General features: G+C 36.1%; 1 protein-coding gene across 1 annotated transcript in view; it reads left to right on the plus strand.

Annotated features, from left to right (window-relative positions):
• Positions 1–3932: 3932 nt before the first annotated feature.
• The window catches only part of Slc35a3 (solute carrier family 35 member A3), a 41530-nt gene continuing 23460 nt past the window's right edge, over positions 3933–22002 (plus strand). Inside the window, exon 1 of the mRNA XM_027943141.2 lies at positions 3933–4078. The gene's annotated coding sequence lies outside the window, so the exon portion shown is untranslated. The remainder of the gene's footprint in view (positions 4079–22002) is intronic.

Below are 22002 nucleotides of genomic sequence, written 5' to 3' on the forward strand. Positions count from 1 at the left end.
AACCTCAATTTCTTCTGTAAAATACAGGTATTATTGCTTACTTCATACTGCTATTATGGGAGTTAATAGAAGTGTTATTATCAAAATAGCTTCAGGCCTTGGATACTTTCTTAAGCTGTTGCATGTTCAGACTTGCATTTCAGGCTCCCTTAACATTCTTGCCCTGGTGAGCTTTTGTAGTGCCTGGCTTATCTTTGACATCCTTATTAACTAGTTCAGTTCAGTTCAGGAAATATGCATAATGAGTTTCTATGTGTTAGACACTGAATGTGAATAATATCCAAAACTTATTAGGATAGTACTGACCACAAGTAAAGTGTTGGTTTAAGAGGACTATAAACAGAATTGTGATTCTGTTACAGTGAAGTAAGTAAAATTATCTAGATATTCACAGGATGCCTCAACTTGCTATGGGACCAAAGAGAAGTGATTTGGACTTCTCTTTGGAGGAAGAGGGCAAGAAAATGCTTCAAACTGGATACAGTGGCACATTCCTATAATCCAGTTACTTAAGGGGCCAAGATAGGAAAATCACAAGTTCAAGGCCAGCCTGTGCAACTTAGTGAGACCCTCAAACTGAGTTGGTGTAACTCAGTGGTAGAACACCCCTGGGTTTAGTCTCCAGGACAAAAACAAAACAAAAAGCAAACAAACTAAACACAAGAGAAAGAAGAAAATGCTTCAAGTTTGGGATGATGATACAATCAACAGTTGAGTGGAACCCATATAAAAACTATGAAATAGCAGAAAAATACTCTACATTTAGTTAAAAGCTTGAGGAAAGGAAAAGGAATAGGTATTATGAATGGTGTATACAGGGAAACATAATAGTTCCACATTATTAGAACACAAATTGTAAACCTAGGGAGTTTATTATGACATGCTTGCTTTTGGTCATCAACTTTAGGACTCATTGTGTGTGTGTCTGTATGTATGTGATGCTGGCAATTGAACACAGGTCCTTGCTCATGCTAGGCAACTGCTTTACCACCACCCCTCATCCCTCTTTTTTTGAGATGGGGTCTTGCTCTGTTGCCAGGATTTCCTGACTTAGAATTGCTGGGCTCAAGTAATCCTCCTGCCTTAGTCTCCGGAGGAGCTGTGACTATAGGTATGCTTCCTATACCAGACAGGACTCATTTCTTTACTTTCTATTCTATTTTCATGGTTGCTTTTGTCTGTATAGATGTTTTTTTTATACTGCACTTGATTTATTCATCCATTATTAAAATAATATGCTTTTTCTTGAATATGTTTTGATCACATTTTTTTGTATTGTTACATTCTGCTTCTTAAAAAATAGAAAAGTTAATTGAAAAGGAACAGTAATGAGCTATCAGGTACTTGCATTTAAATGCTTTTTCTTCTTCTTCTTAGCTTTATCTAAAATAGGCTCAGTGGGAGCACTGAGGCATTTAGTGTATGTAGCCTACTAGGCACAGCAGGCCTGAACATCTCTTAGATTTCAAAAGATTAACCATAGGGAAATAGAAATGTATAATAGGCTCTGGCAGTGTTCAACAATCCAGTTAAAAGGATATTCTATATTTGATACCATAGATCACAAGACTTTGGTGAATAAAAATTTGCCCACTTACATTTCATTGTCTGTTAGGAAAATGGGTGATGATGGAAAACATGCCATGCTAATGTTTTACTTTGTTACAAATCATTTAACTGGTTTCAGAACCAAATCAGCCATTTCATTTTCTTTACTTGAAGTCAATTTTTTAAAAATATATTTTTAGTTGTTGACAGACCTTTTATTTTTTTATTTATATGCAGTGCTAAGAATTGAACCTAGTGTCTCACACATGCTGGGCAAGTGCTCTACCACTGAGCCACAACCCAGCCCCTTGAGGTTAATTTTTAAAATTTTGAGATATATTAATTACATAGAAATGTAGTGCTCAAACAATAATTCATTACATGGTTAGAAACTCAAATTTAAATTTTAAAGCTGCAGGTTGTTTTTGGACAATGTCAATTTATTTTTTTATGGGCATGTGGGATTCAGCTTTTATTCAGATGCTATTAATTTTTGAGTTATATTATTTAGATTTTGTATCTTGTTAATTTGGTTTAACTTTTTAATGTGTGAACCAGATTTGTTTATTTACTTATTTATTCTTTGTAGTTACACATGATGATAGAGTTTATTATGACATATTTATATAAACATGGCATATATCTTATTCTAATTAGGATCCCAGTCTTGTGTTGTCTGTATAGATTTTTCATCATTTTCACTTTCATGCCTATTCAAGGTGGCAAAGTGTATGTTACTATTTCATGATTACAAGTGTTTCCACTTCTCATTTTTATCATGTTAAAGCTTTCTGAACAAACTGGAACAATACTAAAGAATGTATTTACATTATAAAACATCTTTTTCTTGCAGGTTTATATTTAAAATATTTTAATATTTCTTTCCCCCTACATCCACACATATTTATTGTGTACCTATTATTTTCTGAATGAATATCTGTATATGTGTACAGAGATAGAGATAGAATAGTGCCTAGCTATTATTATATACCAAGCACATCATAGTTTCAAAAAAATCGGTTGGGGGTATAGCTCAGTGGCAGAGTGCCTGTCTAGCATGCAGAAGGCCATAGGTTGGATTCCAAGCACGGCAAAAAAAAAAAGAAAAAGAAAGAAAAATACACATACACACACACATACTTTAAAAAAATTGTAGCAGGGAATGGTGGCCATGTCTGTAATCCCAAAGGCTGGGAAGGCTGAGGCCTTCCTCAAAAATGTAAGTTTGTGGTAAGCTTGGGTGATTTAGTGAGACCCTGTCTCCAAATAAAAAATTAAAATGGATGTAGTTCAGGAGTAGAGCATTTCTGGGTCCAATCTGTAGTAGCACAAAAAAAAAAAAAAAAGGGATATTCCACCATCTAGAAATTTTCTCAAGATCATATTACACAAAAATTTAAGGTCAATCATTCTACTCTTACAGTTACTTTATTTTTCTGCTCTCCTTCCAATCGTAAGCATAGTTTAAATTATTTACAATATAAGAGGCATAGCTTAATTTATACCAGCATTGTGTTAACTAGAAAGGCATAATATTAATTTCAGCCTGTCCATCACCAGAATAGGCTGCTGTGGAACTCCGGAAAATGAGGCAGTGGGATCACAAGTTCGAGGCAGCCTGAGGAACTTAGTGAGACACTGTCTCAATAATAAATAGATAGATAAATAAACAAATAAATAGATGGGCTTGGATGTAGCATTCCCTCCACCCCAACCCCAAAGTAATGTGTATGAGATCATTGCAGCCAGGAAGTGGTAAATCCCTCATAACTGAGTTCTTCCAGTCCAAGCTCCCCACTTCCCCGCTTTCCCCCCATCTCCTGGTTAATGTCACTAAGGTTCATTGGTTGCACCGTTTTGGGCTCCTCTCAGCCTTAAGGTCTCAGAGTGGAAGCAGGGGTCATTTCCAACTGAACAAGTTTTTTTCCAGAGTACTGGTTGATAAATGGCGCCAGTGCTAATAATATTTTCATGTCATCGACATTTTTAGGAGCGGGTTCGCAGCTTCCGAGATCCTTCTCCCCACTCTCTCTCAAGGTCCTTTGCCCTAAAGGACTTTGCCCTTTCTCTAGCAGATTGTCACTGTGGCATACTCTGCAGCTGGTCAGTCCCGCAGAGGTCTACGGGGAGAAATCATCCCGTTTGACTCGAACCCCCAGGAGGTGTCTAAAAAGAACCAGTGCTCCCAGCAGTCAAGTGACGGGAAACCGGCACCGGCGTTTCCCAGCAGAGGAGCCCAGGCACGACCTCCTTAGGCGCGAAGCTGACAAGTGCAGAGCTGGAGCCGCCAAAGCCGAGCCGGGAACGGCGTTTGCCCGGGCCGAGGCGGAAGCCGGAGCATTTGGAGGACGGGACCGCGGGAACCCGGAAACGCCTAGGCTGCACCGAGGTGGCACCGACGAAGGCGGCGGGAGCTGGCGGCGCTGCGGGTCAGCAGTCGCGACGGACCCCTAGAGCTCGGCGGCCTTGGGCGCCCGGCGTTGCTGAGCCGCAGGCCCCAGTGCGTGCCGCTGGCAGAGCTGCGCGGGAGGTGAGGCCTGAGCTTTCCTGGGGAGGGGCGGGTCCCGGGAGGACTGCGGCTGCGGGGCGGCTGGGCAGCTCAGAAGCTGTGGGGTCTGTCTGGGTGAAGTGGAAGGTGTCGAGGACCTGAAGTACTAGTTAAGCAGGAGTGGGAGCAGATGAAGTGACACGTTGCAATTCCGACCGTCGACGTGTGGAATGTACTGGGTGGAGGAGGAAAAAGATCCTTAGAAGAGGGGTGTGTCAAGCGAATGAAAACGGCCGTGTGTGCTGTAAGCCTGAGGTGTGCAGAGAAGTGACTAGTCGGCCAGGCTGGCGGTCACTCATTCCCTCAGTGAATGTCCCCTGAGCTCCCGCTCAGTGTGTAACCCTGTGATAAGCACGGATGCAGTAGACCAGGATTTTGTGCTCAAGAAGCCACAGGGACTTCAAGAAATGGAAAGGTTACCATTGGTAAGGTTAATGTGTGGACAAGGAGTGTCTGAGGCTGTGTAAAATTACCCTCAGAACAAGGGTGTGTGTGTGTGTTCTGAGTATTGAGGAACAGGATTTTCAGTAACATTGTAATTTAACCAACAAAAAGGACTCTCAATTCAGGAAGATCTAGTTCAAATGAATTGAAGAATAATATTAAATGTAGTGATGGGCCTTGCTTTATAGTAAACCATTTAAATGTCACTATTTTATAATAGAAGCCTGAATCTTTTATTATATTCTATTAAATGCAAAAATGGAACCAGAGTTAAGTCTTTATCAGTATTGGGCTTTGGTAGAAAAAGATTAAATTTGATACAGTTTCTCACTTGGTAGGCTTATTCACTGTTTCTTTTAAGGGGATAATAACTTCTAAAAGTTTAGAATTTCTAATTCTGATTTTCCTCCCTAATTCTTCCCTGTTTCATTCCCACTATCGCTGTGCTAAGTGGGCTCCTCTTTGCTCTTTTATTTCCACACTAAACCAATAGGTTCTAAACTGTACTTGCTGATTTCAGCCTGTTCCCCTTCCAGTCAATTTTCCATCATTGCCCTTTGGTTTGTTGGTGGTGCTGGGAATGGAACCCCAAGGTCTTGCACATGCTAGACAAGTGCTCTACCACTGAGTTATACCCCCAACTCTCCTCAATTGCTTTTTAAATCCAAAGGTCTTATGCCATTCTTTGGTCATTCTTCTCTTAGGTACTCAGTGACTCTATGTTGGCTCCAGAATGAAGTTTCTTTCCTTTTTTCTTTTTTTCCCCCTGTGGTGCTGTGGATAGAACCCAGTGTCTTATACATGCTAGGCAAATGCTGTACCACTGACCTATACCCCTATCTCCATTATAAATTGTTTATTTAGGGAGGTTCAAAGTCCTTTAAAATTTAAGTCTTTCCAAGACTCAATATGACCCTTTCATTATTTTTTAAAAATACTTTATCCCATTTAATCTATTTTTTAGTCATACTACAGTTAGTTAATTGAATTGGATTTTCTGAACACACTGTATGCCTACCTGCCTTGGTCTTTGCTTATATAACGTCTTTTCCTACAAGGAAGGTCTTTGTAAAAATTCTATTCTTTAATGCCTTATATGCCACCTCTTCCTTATGAAGCTTTCTGAAATCAACCATGTGTCTGAAATATTCTTTTTCTCTTTGTGCTGGGCTTTATAACTCTTATAATGCTTGCTAAATTTATACTGTATTGTGGCTCTTTGAGAATTTTATTATCCCTACTAGAATGTAAGTTCTTTAAGGAAAGTAATTGTACCTTTTAAGTTTTTTAGCACTTTGGTACTTGAGCACAGTATCATGATATTTTATACTCTTAGTAAGGTTTTGTTATGTCTAATGATATATTTAATGAAACAAACTTTTATATTCTGGAGATAAGGATAACTTGTTTTGTGGTATAACCTTATGTCAGAGTTTCATTACTAATCAAATATTCTTATAAGAGATTGCCTTTTTGTTTCACATTTTAGTACCTCATTTGACCCTAGTAGTAAGTTGTTGAGGTAGGACAATTTTTAATAGTCCCCATTCTTATTTATAAAAAATGAATATTGAAGGTCAGGTCAGATAATTTGCCCCAGGTCTTATATACACTCCTTAGGCTACTTCAGTTATATTTGAAATGAATATAATTTGTATCCTCAAAGGTGCCTTTTACTTAGTAGGAACTTAGTAAGTTGAATGAAGGAATCCATTCCTTCATTCAACATACTAAGTAGAATCAATAGAAATAATCTCTCAGTTGAAAGCTCAATCTTATCATTCAGTAGCTAAGAAGTATGACTTTTGAGTTTCTTTTCTCTTTCCTTTTTTTTTTTTTTTTTTTTTTTGTACCAGAGATTGAACTCAGGGGCATTTGACTGCTGAACTACTTCCCCAGACCTATTTTGTATTTTATTTAGAGATAGAGTCTCACTGAGTTGTTTAGGGCTTCCCTAAATTGTTGAGGCTGGCTTTGAACTCAAGGTCCTCCTGCCTCAGTCTCCAGAGCCGCCGGAATATAGGCAGATACAGTGGTGCATGGCTTTTTCTGAAATTTTTAGAGAGGAGTTTCTATTTTAATTTTAATCAACTGTGGGATTTTTTTCATTTGTGTGTGTGTGTGTGAAATTATAGAATTGTCTATAATAGAAATAACTTGAACATCAAACTGGTAGTTAATAACATTCTTGGAAATGAGTTTATTATTAAAGTGCAGATCAATATGAATTGGTAGCTTAACAAAAGCAGATGTATAGTAAGTGTCTTCATCTTAATTCTCCTCATTAATGGAAGAGTGTAGTGCTGTGGTTATTTATTTATTTAGAGATGGGTGGTTTCACTGTGTTTCATAGGCTGGTCTCAAACTCATACCTTAAGTGTTCCTCCCTTCCTTAGTCTCCCGAGTAGCTGAAACTACAGATACAGCACCGTGCCTCGCTTATTATGTATTTTTAGTTATTTTTTTAAAAAATGTGTTTTGGTACTAAATTTGAGAGTATTTGATGTGTAAATGTGAGAATATCTTAGAAGATAGAATGTTACTCAACTTTTCTATGCAGATTATCTGCCCAGAACTCTGTTTACCATCCATATTGGAGATACCTTATTAAATGAAATAAAAAATCAGTTTAAGAGAAATTGCTGTATATTTAGTTATACAAATTTTGATTGAAAAGGTATGGTATGTCAGGCAACATAGTAGAAGTTAGAATTAAGCTGAAACTTTTAGGTTACTTCAGATAAAGTGCTAAGAAATACTTCATTCCACAAAGAAAGTATCTATTTATGATTTTATACCTACTTTGAGTTGGGTTTTTTTTCTGTAAAAGTTATATAAGAAATTTTTTCCTAAATTCATATGTGCTATAAAAACCAATTTCAAACATTACTAGTAGCATTCATGAGTAGATCTTATAAAGGTATTGAATGAATATTTGTAAAGCATGATAGTATATAATAACCACTTTATCTAATTTATATTCTTTAATCTTTATAGCTACTCTGTGAGGTACATACTGTTATTTAATGTGCTATAGTTATTAAATGGTGGAGTCAGACTGAACTCAGGCAGTTTGAGTCCAGAGGCATACATCTTCATGTATAGTGGTGAGTTATCTGCCAATCCTTAGACATGATTAAACCACAGGCCTTACTGCACAGACCCTGTGCTTTGTTAATAGAGTCCTAAGCCAGAGGCCTGACTGGGGGGGGTTCCAGCAAATCAGGTCTGGTCACTCACCCCAAAAACCAAATAGAAAAGGTTATAGTAAAAAGCAGGAAAAGAACCTTAGTCAATATGGTTGTATTAGGAAGGAAAGTGAGATTATATGTCCCAGCCTTGTCTTTGGAGTGCTTACATAAGCTTTTGGTTTAAGTAGAGGAAAAATTGGGGAAGGGTGAGATTGCTGAGTCTCGGTCAAATTGTGGTATAGTCAATCATTTTTTCATTTCTGGTTCTGTGAAGTGGTTTTGAAGAATTCTTTATCACTTGAGGGGGTAATTTCTGTTTATTGCTCAGGATGCTTATTCAGATCTGTAATCCTGGAAAGGAGCAATTTAGTTCCCGGGAGATATTTGCTTCTGGTTAGGGAGGCAGTTTCATCCTGGGGTGACTCCTCTGGGTAGGGCAATGACTAGTGACTTCTAAGTGTTACTCCAGGGGTCTGAAACAGGATGCTGCAAATCTTGCCTCAGTCTTGAAGGGAGGGCAAGATAGGTTGGATAGATTTAGGGCTAATAAACCTTGTATTACCAGAATTAGATGAACATTCCATAAATGATTAACAAGTTTACGTGCAGAGTTGAACAGGGACCTGACCCAATGTTTCAGGTAATAAAGGAGACAGACAAAAGGAAGGCAGAGGGCTGGGGTTGTGGCTCAGTAGTAGAGCGCTTACCCAGCATGTGTGACTGGGTTTGATTCTCAGCACCACATATAAATAAATAAAATAAAGATTCATTGACAACTAAAAAATGTTTTTTGTTTTTTTTTTTTAAAAAAAGGCACACAGACATGCCAAGCTTTATCCTGCTTTCAGTTACCTATGGGCATCTGCAGGCCTATGCAAAGAGTCTGCTTTTGGCAAAGGCAGCCTTTCTAAGTCCCTATTATACTTTGAGGGAAATCTTGAGTTTATATTTGAGGTCAGACATGTTATGTTATGTAAGGTAAATGGTAATCTTAATATCTTAGAACCATACTTTCTTAATCTGTAAAAGAAATAATTCATCCTTTAACATGTTAAATGTTCTTTAAATGAGATAATGCTTGTAAAGCATCTAGCAAGATATCTGACGTATAGTAGATATTCCCGGCTCTTTTATTAATTTAATTTCTCTTATGAAGTATAGTTATTAGAAAACATTTCATGAGAACCAGTTTCAGCCAGCATCTGAATCTTTTATGTGTAAAAAAAAAAGATTTAATTCACAAAGAGATCATTCTTTTCTTCTGAAGATTTACATAACAGAGTCAATGCCTAATGTGTGACAGGTGCTGGTAAGGAAATATAGGAAATACAATAATGTCAACAAATTAGTTTGATAAAATTTTGAGTGTTATTATAAAAGATGTACACAGTGGCATGGGAATATATTAGGAAAAGGATTCAGTCTGCTTGGGAAGATTTAGGAAACTTCACTCAGAGACCTATATTAGCTCTATAAGATATATAGAAATTCTGCTAGTAGAAAAAGCAGAGTCATAGTTTTTGCATTGCTGGGTCTCACAATGATAAGCAGGTATTCTACTATTGACCTACACCTTCAACCCTGGAAAGATTTGTTTTGTCACGTTCCCCCCGCCCCCACCCCCAACTACCAGGGATTGAACCCAGGGCCTTGCACATGCTAGGCTATCCTTCTACAGCTGAGCTAGTCCCCACCCCTCTGGAAAGAGTTTTTTTTTTTTTTTTTTTAAGACAAATATTTGCTCAGAAAATGCATGAAGAATACAGGTAATAGTTTATGGCAGGAAATTTAGGCTGGGACCAGATTACAAGGAGCTATTCTATTTGAAGGAGTTTGGACTGTGTCATCCATTTGGTAAGGAGTTGGTTAAACTTTATACACAGGGAAGGAACATAATCAAGCTTACATTTCATTAAGATATCTTCTGTATAGAGGATGGATTAGAGTTGAGTCTGAAGCCTGCCCCATCCATTAGCAAGCAGAGTGACGTGAGACTTGAACAGTAAATACTGAATAAGCATAATTAATGTACTTCATGTTCTATATGATTTAAGTTCATAAGCCTGTAATATATGTAACTATCTAAGAATGTGGATTTACCTGGGAGGGGTTGCAGTTTCATATTTAGAAAAAAAATGGTGGTTGAGAAAAAAAGAAACTACACAGCATTTGAATTCTAGTATTGGAATCTTATTTTTAGGGGAGGTGGTAATCTTCCATTAATTATCCAAATATAATTACCAGTTAGGATAAAATCCGGCTCATTCTATATATTCTATTAAGTTTCAGTTAAATTTTTTTACCAAGCACATTTTCCTAAAATTTATTTATTTAATTTTATTTTTTTATTCTAATTTCTTATGTATGGCAGCAGAATGCATTACAATTCATATTACACATGTAGAGCACAATTTTTCATATCTCTGGTTGTATACAAAGTATATTCACACCATTCGTGTCTTCACACATGTACTTAGGGTTATGATGTCCATTTCATTCCATCCTAAAATTTATTTTTTTAAAAATATTTTTTATTTGTAGATGGACACAGTACCTTTACTTATTTATTTTTATGTGGTGCTAAAGATCGAACCCAGTGCCTCACCTGTGCTGAACAAGTGCTCTACCTCTGAGCCACAACCCTAGCCCTCCTAAAATTTATTATTTATTTATGTATGTACCACGATTGAACTCAGGGCTCTTGGCCACTGAGCTACATCCTCAGCCCTATTTTGTGTTTTATTTGGAGACAGGGTCTCACTGAGTTGCTTAGTACCTTGCTGTTGCTAAGGCTGGCTTTTAACTTGCGAACCACCTGTCTCAGACTCCCAAGCTGCTGGGATTACAGATGTGTTCCACCACACCAGCTTATTGTTTTTGAGTGGTATGAAGAAAATCATTTTAAGGACCCTCACCTTTCAGGCTTATTCTCAGACTCAATTAAATAGATAACATTCTTTTCCATCTCCCTTTCCCACTCCCCGCCCCTCTTTGTGCTAGGGATTGAACCCAGGTTCTTGCTTATGCTAATCATATATTGTACTACTGAGCTATAATCAGAGCCCCCTTTTTCTTTATTACCCTCCTATACTTTAATTCTAAATATGTGAAAAATCTTTGAAAAGTGTTAGAATTTTGTTATTAATGTTAATGCTTAGGGAGCAACATTATCTTATAGAATAATTGTTAAGTTTGGCTTTCTGGATAGAGATAGTTATGTTTCATATCACATTGTTTTGACATAAGTAACATATTCAAAACTGGACAATAAATTAATATTTAAAGGAGTCAACTTGAATACTGTAGTACAGACAGAAAACTTACAATTGGCATTTTTTCTAGTTTATAAACTTTATATCTGATTATATGCTATTAATATTTCAGGTTATAAAAACAAAGATGGTAATAAAAATAGTGACAACCTGGCTCAGTGAAAAAATTTTAAACAGTCTTCCTCCAAAACATTAAATGCTTTCTACCTGAATATACACACAAAATAGAGGACAATTAATTTAAAAAAATACAGACAGGTCCTTGTACTAATTTTTGTGCCTTCTGTAACAAATTTCCACAAATATGGTGGATTAAAACAGCAGCAATTTATTTTCTTTCAGATCTGGAGACCATAAATCCAAAATCAGTATCACTGGGCTAAAATCAAAATGGCAGCAGGAATTTACTCCTCCAGTGGCTCTAGGGATCCATTTCTTTCCTCTTCTAGCTTCTGAAAACTGCCAATATTCCTTGGCTTGTATCTGCATCATTCCAATTTTCAAGGCCAGCATCTTTAAGTCTCTCTCTGCCCCTTCTTTTTATTGCCTTCTCTTGTGTATCTGTATTCTCTTCTTTAAAAAACCTTTTTCCTGGTCTGGGAATGTAGCTCAGTGATAGAAGGCTTGCCTGACATGCTCAAGACCCTGAGTTTAGTCCCTAATATCTGACTCCCCCACCACCACCACCGCTCTCTCTTTCACACACACACACTTCCCAGATTTACTGAGGTATAATTGACAAGTAAAATTTTTATATCTATATGAAGTGCACAATGCAGTGATTTGATATACCTATACCTTTTGAAACAGTTACTTCAATCAAATTAATTTATATATGGATCACTGTATACCATTTGTGTGTGGAGGGGTGAGAACACTTAAATATACTTCCTCAAGTAAACCATACAGTATTATTCACTGTACATTAGATTTTCATATATTCTCTCTTGTACATCTCTCAGTCATTTTTGATGGTATTTAGTGTCTACCCATTTAATTCCTAGAAAATCTTCCCATCCCAAGACTCTTTATCTCATTTGCAAAATCCCCTTTTCCAAGGAAGGTAACGTTTTACAGTTTCCAAAGATCAAGACCTGATACTTCTGGGAGCCATTATTGAGCCTACCATAATCCTCAAACATTTCTGTGTGCTAAGATATAGAGATTATAAAAACACATAGAATGTGGGATCATGAGATTCTATCAAATTATAAACTCAAATTGCCTTTTATTTCAGACTACATAAGGATCAGATTTTGGATTTGCTTTTCAGAAATGTCGAGCTTGCTGCTAAATGAGGTGTAATTTTGTTTTAGGGCCATTGTAAGCTTTCTGATTGGTTCTTGGTCTGTGATTTTTAGGGCCTCACATTCATTCTTTTCTTTCTCCAAGAATTCTAGTTAATGTAGAAGCCATCAGTAAAAATATTTATTCTTCTATTTCTAATTAAATATCTGTGTCAGCAACTTTTTATTACCCCAAATCTTATTCTGATTGCAGATATTTATGCACAAGTGAAAGTTGAAGTAACTCTTCTACCTGATGAACTACCAGTGTCTCCTTTATCATTAATCTAGTCAGATTTGAAAATTGATTCCAGATTCCTATCACCTTATGGTTCTATTATCCTGGAACCACATTTGGTACCATAACTATCAGTTAGGGTTCAGTCAGGAAAACAATCCTTCAGTATTATGGGATTAGGGATTTATAATAGGAACAAGACTTTTCACAATTGTGGGGGAGGCAGGGGAAGTAAAGTCAAAAAAGAGGGTATTGGAGGATTACTGTAAAGTCACTAAGCAGCCCTCCTAAACACTGGTGTGGGTAGACAAGTCAGAGCTTCCAGAGGAATACAGGAATCCATCTGTGTCTTGCTGACAGAATAGGACCATAAAATGAAACTGGTGGAAGGGTTTATAGAAAGCTGTCACTTCTGTGTAGCTGTCTTTCTGTGTTCACAGAGTCTGGTGGAGGGCTGTGGCCTTTTGTTGCTCAGCAGGTCAGCAGTTGGAAGGAAGAGCTAACGTAGGGCAAGGCAGAGAAGGAATAAACTGAAACTTATTAGCATCTGTTTTCTCAAACCACATTTAACCCTGACAGTCTTTAGAGAGTGATGGGTCTTGCTTCATTTCTTCTTTCCAACTCTTATGCATATATTGTGTTTAATCAACTAGAATTCAGCACCATGCAGAGAATGGGTTGGGGGCAATGTTGTTGGAGCTTAACCAAGTTGACATAAAACAAGATTATAATTTTCTTGTAATATTTTGTTTTGTGCCTGTTATAGAAATTACACGCAGTATTTTTTTTAATTGTTTGAATAATGTGCCTTCATGCTAGAGAGTAAGCCTCATGAAGAAAGTTTGTCTTGTTCATGATTGCATGCACTCATCATACTAAGTATGTCTTAAATATTTGATGGCTTATTGCCATCTAGAGAATTGTTTGTTATCTCCTTTTTGTTGTTGTTTTTGTTTTTTACTTCTGCTCCTTCTCTTTTAAGTCTTGAACTTTTAGTAATGAGTGGTCTATTCATCTTTTATATTAGTCTCTGTTATCTGTAGAATATCTTTAACTCCTGCCTTTTGTGGGAAATGACCACAGAAGAAAATGGTATAGCAGGATAGCACATAGGTGGGGAAATGGGAGGGAGGGAAGGAGTACATTGTTACTTGGCACACACATTCTGAAGGGGATCTTAGACCTCTGTTTACTAGGTCATTTTGTTTTCAAATCACTGACTTTATTTAAATAGTACAAGAATACAGAATAATTTTTATCTAAAAATTGGAAGACAGATTTTAAATTTGTATAATTGAAGAAATATTTGTATATTGATTTTAATTATATGTAGGTAATGGAAACTCTGCAGTCAGTGAAATAAGTTAAAAATTGACAGCAATGTAATTTACATACAGGTGATATTTGTCTTATATAAACAGACACATGACACCATGAGGAAGAAAGGAAAGGAGAAACAATGAAACATTGTTTAACTTAGTATGTAATAGGAACCTGTAAATGATAAAGAGTTGGTTAAGCTGGGCTAGGGATGTGGCTCAATTACTTTTCTTCATTTCTTTCATTTACACAAAAAAGAAGGTTTTGGATTTTTCCACAATGGATTTCGAGTACAGAATATTATTGCTTTTTTTTTAGTATTATATCTGTAAGCAAAAATAACCCAAATGGTTTCAGCACCATTATGGAAGCACAGATAACTGAGATGGATGCAGACCTCAAATGGATCATCAGGCTTTCCTTTATTCCACAGTGGAGTCAATCAATCAGGCACTGAAGGGGCTTGTTTTCTGGGTAGGAAAATGGCTACCAGTTACAGAGGGGTTTGAATTTTATAGTTAAACCACAATGAGGGTGGTTTAATTATTGGAGACTGAAGCAGAATGAGTTGGTTTGGACAGTCAGGAAAGAAGTTGTAAAAAGCCCATAACTCATTGTCAGTGGGAAAAGCTCTGAACTCAGTTTTCCTCGCTTATCTTCCTCTTCTGGAATGCATTGTTACCCAGAGCTTCACTGTTTGCTTTTCTCCTTTCAGGACTCATTGGCAATGGGAAAGGACCAGCATTTCAGTATACACCTTTCCCCTTTTCAGGACCAATTGTGGTTGGGAAGGGATGCTGGGAATGAAAGCTTGCTTTTTTCCCTCAGGGCCTATCTTTATTGGGAAAGGACTTATGATTGCCTTCTCCCTCCCTCTTCCTCCAGACAATTTGGGGGGGGGGGGTTGTCATTTTGTATATCCTTCAATATCTACTTCTAAGGTAGTTAGAAAAAAATATAAATATTAGTATCAGAAATGAAATCAATCATGATGAATTTTGTCATTATTTAGTGTCCAGCTAGTTTTTAGATTTTAAAGTTTTGGCATCATGGAAGATAATGGACCAAAAAAATGCAAAAAAAAAAAAAAAAAAAAAAAAACCTCTATGTGTTTACTTTTCTGTTCATTTACTTGGAAAAATGTTAAAAGGTTTGTTTTTTACACCAGTCGTTGTTTCTGACTAGTGAAGAATGCAGCCATACTTGGATAACACTTATAACATGTATTTTTATAAATACTGTTATGTCCTTAACCTCTGGTAGATTATTATATTATACTAAGGGAGTATATTTCACAATTAGTATTTAGTAAATGTAGTTCACTCTTACAATCAAAACTTAGAAATTTAACCTTTTATTTTTACAATAGAAAGAAAATTGATTTATAAACATATCTTATTATATGCAATAGTCTTAAAAATGTATGTTTTATTGCAGTTTTAAAACATTGACTAAACATTTAGGGTTTTTTTAATTGTTAATGGCTGGACACAGGTATCAGCAAAATATAGATATTGTCTCAGTAAAATGATAGGCTGCATACACAGACCTAAATATTTTTATTGGCTGTATATTGGTAAGCTACAGGAAGTAAGTTCATAACCATACTGATTTTCAGATTTGTCTAAACAGGATCTATTTTAACTTTGAAAAGATGAAGAGAAAGTCCATTGTGGTAGTGCATTCCTGTAATCCCAGCTATTTGGGAGGCTGAGGCAGGAGGATCACAAGTTCTAAGGCCAGCCGGTGCAATTTAGCAAAGTTCTATCTCAAAAATAAAATAAAAAGGACTGAGGTTGTGGGCTGGGGACATAACTTAATTGGTAGAATGCTTGCCTCATATGCACAAAGCCCTAGGTTCAATCCCCAGCACCATAAAAAAAGAAAGAAAAAGAAAAAGGACGTAAAAAGGGCTGAGGTTGTACCTTAGCGGTAGAGTGTTTGGCATTTGATATGTGTGAAGCCCTATGTTCAATTTCCAGTATTGCCCCCCCCCCAGAAAAATAGAAATTATTAATTTATATGTTTTGAAAATTTCAGAACTTAATATCTGTAATGCTATTAATGGTATATACAACTGATTTCTCAGTAATCCTGATTAATTAAGGGGGAAGGTGGTAGAAATAGTATACATTAATAATATATATATTATGTAATATAATATGTTGCCATTTGTATATTTGTGGTGCTAGGGATTGAAACTCAGGCCTTAATGTATGTTAGGCAAGTATTCTACTACAGAGCTACACCCAGTCCTGAAGTGTGTGTGTGTGTGTGTGTGTGTGTGTGTGTAATATGTAAAGCAACTCAGAATTGGGTGACTGAACTTTATAAAGCAAGGCTCTTTAGGAGCTACTTTAATTCCTTCTAGTATGTTTGAAAAATCTTTCTTCTCCTCCTTGCCCTCCCCTTTCTATTTTTTTCATTGTTGGGGATGAAACCCAGGTTTTCACACATGCTAGGCAAGTGTTCTGCCACTTGGTTATGTTCCAGAAGCCCCCACACACACACTTTTCAATTAAGACTGTTTAATAATTAGTGAGAATGTCTTTGACCTTGAAATAAGCTTACTAATTTTTTTGGTACAAAATGCAAAAGAACTTTCTAGTTAAGTCATTATCAAACTCAACAAATCCAAATGAATGGAGCTTAGTGAAAGAGATTTTGTACATTTCCTCCCCATGTGTGAATTTTAAAATTACAAGGCTCAGCTTTATGAATAGCAAATTTATCCAATTTCAAATGAAAAGTAGCAATTAGTAAGCAAGGGCAGGATTCATTAGGAAGGACCGGGAGTATAGCTTAGTGGTTTGAGCCCTTTCTTAGTTTGTGTGAGGCCCTGGGTTCCATCCTCAGCACCAGGAAAAAGAAAAAGAAAAATATTTATTAGACTAAGATTTATTAGATTTATTAAATTTATTAGACTAAAGATTTATTAGATTAAACAAACCTAGAAATATTCTTGTGAGTAAGGAATGGACTTCAGAAGTACTGGAAGGACTTTTGGGACTACTAGCAGTGTAAACCAAGTGCGGTGATGCATGCAGTACATGCCTGTAATCCCAGTGACTCCGGAGGCAGAGGCAGGAGGATCTCAACTTTGAGGCCAGCCAGGGCAACTTAGCTAGACCCTGCCTCAAGAAAAAAACAAACAACAACAACAATAAAAAAAAAAAAAAAACTGGGTATATAGCTCAGTGGAAGAAGGTTCTGGGTTCAGTCCTCAGTACGGTGGGCGGGGGGAAGGTACTAGCAGTATAATTGCTATATCAATTATATATCAGATCAGTCTAATTTGGGGTTAAGGGTGTAGTAGTGGTAGATCCTGCCCAGAACCTGCAGTTCCCTAAGTTGTAAATTATATAGTAGTTAATTCAAACAAACAAACCAACCTGGGGATCCAACCAAAGGCCTCATGCATTCTAGAAAAGTGCTATACCACTGAACTGTATCCCATTCTGTTGACTGGTGGGTGTTTTGTTTTGTTTGCTTTGTTTGCATACTTGTTTTGTTTTGTTGGTACCAGGGCTTGAACCCAGGGGCACTTTAACTGTTTTTTAACAGCAAATCTTAAAAACATAAAATGGTTGGTCCCCCTCCGCACTTTTGGTACTGCTGAGGATTAAATCCAGGGGCATTGTACCATTGAGCTATACCTTATACCTTCAGCCTTTTTTTTTTTTTTATTTTGAGACATGGTCTTGCCAAATTGCCTAAGTTGGTCTTGAATTTGTAATCCTCCTGCCTCAGCCTCCCAAGTAGCTAGAATCACAGGTGTGTGCCACTGTACCTAACAAAACAAGATTTTTGATAGTAAATCACATGAAGCTATGTATATGAAAGAATCTAGTACTGTTTCTTCTTGATTATTGGTAAGTTTCTTATAGGAAATTTTAATGAAAAAATAATATCCAACAAGCAAACAAATCTAAATATCCCCAAACAAACAAATTCTCTGGAAGCAAGAGGATTAAGAACATCTGGAAGGATAAAAGGGGAATTTGGGGTAAGGGAAAAAAATGTAAAAAGGACTAAAATTAAATCCTAAATGTGAAATTGTTTAAAATTTTCAGTTTTGAAGTGTATGTAGTTTAGATATTCAAATGAAAAAATAATATTCATTTTATAAATCATAGAAATCTTTGTTTTGGCCAGTTTATATTAGTGGTTTGTTATGTATTTGCTTAGTTTTACATATATTGTATTCCCAAACCAAACTATGTTATTTGTATAATCCTATAAATATGACTATTTTGATTATTTTCATTTTGAGTTTATTCTTCCCTTTGGTAGAATGGTAAGTTAAATTGTAATTTTTATAGGGATTCTGATACAAATGATTACTTATTTGCATATGTTCTACTTTCAACTTGTTAAAAAAAATGCTTTATAGCCTGAGCATAGCAGCACATGCCTGTAATCCCAGCTACTCAGGAGGCTGAAGCAGAAGGATCACAAGTTCAAAGCCAGCCTCTGCAATTCAGCAAGGCCCTAAGCAACATAGTGCAACCCTTTCTCAAAAAATAAAAAGGGATGGGGATGTGGCTCAGTGTTAAGCACTCTTGGGTTCAATTCCTGGTACCAAAACAAAACAAGTACATCATAAGAGATACTGTATTATGATTATGAATATTTATATTGATAATGTGTATGTTTGGAAATGAAAAACAAAATTTAGAAATTATACTCTAGCTTAGAAACTAACCTCTCAAAATTCTATTTGCATAGGAGTTAGGGAATTGCTGTTAAAACCAGTACATAATATTATCTTGGTAGCATAGACTAAATAAAAGACTTCCTTGAACAGATTTGAAATCATTGTTTCCAGGAGAATTAGATGCCTTTGCCAAATATAGGTTGCTGGCAACTTACTCTTTCCATTCAGAGATAAAGGAACCAGGATGTCCCTAGAATTTTACAGTTGAATGTAGTGTGAACCAGGGAAGCTAATATTTAACTATATAAGCTGATATTTCTAATCACTTGAACAAGTCTTCTAACTTCACTATTTACTATTTTCTTCCTTTTTAAAATGATGAGATTATATTAAATGATTTCTAAAGCATCTTCCACCTATAAACTGCTATAATTTTATTTCATATTAGATCCTTTGCTATTGCATGTTTACAAAAGTGAGATAAATGTTTGATGAATAAGTCTATGTATTCTTTCCTCTTAACTTTGTCTTTTGTGTAACAAAAAGGTATATTATATAATTTTTGTCTCTGAAATTAAAATCAATATATTTTTTCCAATAATTATGTATGTATATTTAATGGTGAACATATATTTCAACATTAAAAATTTATCCTTATATTCATGGGTGTGACATTGTGATTGAGGCATATGTAGGAGCTGTCAAATTTAGTAGCTAGACTTTATTCCTTTGATAATAGGTTTCTCAGTAGAACAGAGATAATTAAGTGATATAAAGGAAGGGGATGGTGAGCAAGGGAGGAGGGATAGGAGAAGGAAAGAAGGAAAGATGGTGAAACTGACCAAATTTGTACATATATAATATGCCATAGTGAACTTTAATCTTTGTTTTGGTTTTAGAGATTGAATCCAAGGTGCTTAACCACTGATTCACATTCCCAGCACTATTTATTTATTTAATTATTTATTTTGGTGCTAGGGATTGAACTCAGGGCACTCGATCGACCCCTGAGCCACATCCTCAGCCCTATTTTGTATTTTATTTAGAGACAGGGTCTCACTGAGTTGCTTAGTACCTTGCTGTTGCTGAGGCTGCCTTTGAACCTGCAATCCTCCTATCTCAGCCTCCCAAACCGCTGGGATTGCAGGCGTGTGCCACCACACCCGGCTTATTTTTTATTTTGAAAGAGGGTCTCACTAAGTTGCTTTGGGGCTCCCTAAGGGCTGAGGCTAGTCTTGAACTTGTGATCCTCCTGCCTCAATCTCCCAAGTCCCTGGGATTATAGTCATGCACTACTGCACCTGGTAAATTTTACCTTTATGTATATGTATAATGAATTAATTTTTAAAAACTATAAGTAAATAGAACAAAGACCAGTACAGTAGAGGAAAGGGAACAGAGGGAGGGAGAAGGAGAGGGAAAAATGACGTACTAGGGACTAATTTGGAGCAAATTATATTCTAGGCATGTATAATTGTCAGAATTAAATCCAATATTATATAAAACTTTAATGCACTAATACAAAAAATTTAAGAATATGTTTCTCTGTAATCATAAGTAGCCTAAAATAATAAAGAAACTAAATGATAATTGTTAAATCTGTTTGAGTATATTATATGCTATTGCAATGTTTAATAGTTAGGGGAAAAAATGATCATGTATCTAGAGCCGTTAATGTGGCTTGATTCTGAGAACTTGGAGATATACACTATAAACAAAGATTGTATTCAAAGAATTTGATGTGGAAGATGGAATCATGGAAAAGATAGTTAGCTGAGGTGAAGAACAGAATGATAGAATGAACCAAAGTTTAGAGGAAAGCATAGTGAGGAATGCTATTATTTATCGTCCTCAATCTTTAGTTTTTTACTCTTTATCATTATTTTTTGACAGTATGGGGAATGAAACCCTGGAGCAGTATACCATTGAGCTTTATCTCCAGCCCTATTATTTTGAGACAGGGTTTCGCTAAGTTGGCCAGGCTGACTTTGAACTTTAAGATCATCCTACATCAGCCTCCTAATATAGCTGGAATTTATAGGTCTCCATACCTGGTTCAATCTTTAATTACTAAAATCACCTTTATTGAGTTTCAATTTATACAGTCAAATGTACCCACTTAAATGTATAATTCAGTGAGTTCTGATAAATTTTAAAAAAGATTTTTAGTTGTAAATGGACACAATACCTTTACTGTATTTATTTAAAATTTTTTTGTAGTTGTAGATGGACAGAATGCCTTTATTTATTTATTTATTTATTTATTTATTTATTTATTTATTTTTTAATGTGGTGGTGAGGATTGAACCAGTGCCTCATGCATGGTAGGCAAACGCTTTGCCACTGAGCTATAGCTCCAGCCCTTATTTGTTTTTATGTGGTGCTGCAGATCAAACCCAGTGCCCCATGTGTGCCTATGAGCTATACCCCCGATTTCTGATAAATTGATATAGTATATAACTACTATACAGAAAATTTCCATCACCAACAAAAATTTCTTGCTCTCCCTTTGCAGTCAACCATCAACTCCAACCATTGGCTGCAGGTAACCATATGTTTGCATGTATCACTTCATATAAGTTTTACCTTTTGTTTTCTGAAATTTTATTAAAATGAAGTTGTGTAGTATATACAGTTTCATTTGAATTTTTTTAGTATATGTTTGATATTTTTGATACTTTTTATTTTTTTATATTAGTGTGTTGTATTTTCTCCTTTCTTATTGCTGAGTAGTTTATCTTTGTAGAACTATAGCACAGTAAGTTTAATAATTCATCAGCTGGTGGACACTTATTTAATTTCTGGTTATTATAAGCTTCTATCAAGGGGCTGGGGATGTGGCTCAAGCAGTAGCGTGCTCGCCTGGCATGCGTGCGGCCCGGGTTCGATCCTCAGCACCACATACAAAGATGTGTCCGCCGAAAACTAAAAAATAAATATTAAAAAAATTCTCTCTCTCTCTCTCTTTAAAAAAAATAAGCTTCTATCAACATTCATGTACAGGTATTTGTGAGGACATATATTTTCAGATTTCTGCATTATTTTTCATCATCTTCATGATTCTAAAATTATTTCAAGATTGTTCATAATTGCTTCTTGCTGAATTTTTATGATAGCATCTTTGAATTTTTTTGGGGGGGTACTGGTGATTGAAGCCAGTACTCTACCACCAAGCTACATCCAGTCCTTCTTTTTTTATTTTACACAGGGTACTTTTTTTTTTGGTACTGGGGGTTGAACTCGGGGGCACTCAACCATTGAGCCACATCCCCAGTCCTATTTTGTATTTTATTTAGAGGGTCTCTCTGAGTTGCTTAGTGCCTCACCATTGCTGAGGCTGGCTTTGAACTCAGGATCCACCTCCCTCAGCTATCTGAGTAGGTGGGATTACAGATGTGCATCACTGTGCCCAACCTTCTTTGAAATTCTTTTCTGATAATTTCAACGTCTAGGCCACCTCTGCATTATTGTCTATTGATTATCTTTCCTCATTCAAGT

Source organism: Marmota flaviventris, chromosome 10 (genome assembly GCF_047511675.1).
Source record: "Marmota flaviventris isolate mMarFla1 chromosome 10, mMarFla1.hap1, whole genome shotgun sequence".
Classification (NCBI taxonomy): Eukaryota; Metazoa; Chordata; class Mammalia; order Rodentia; family Sciuridae; genus Marmota; species Marmota flaviventris.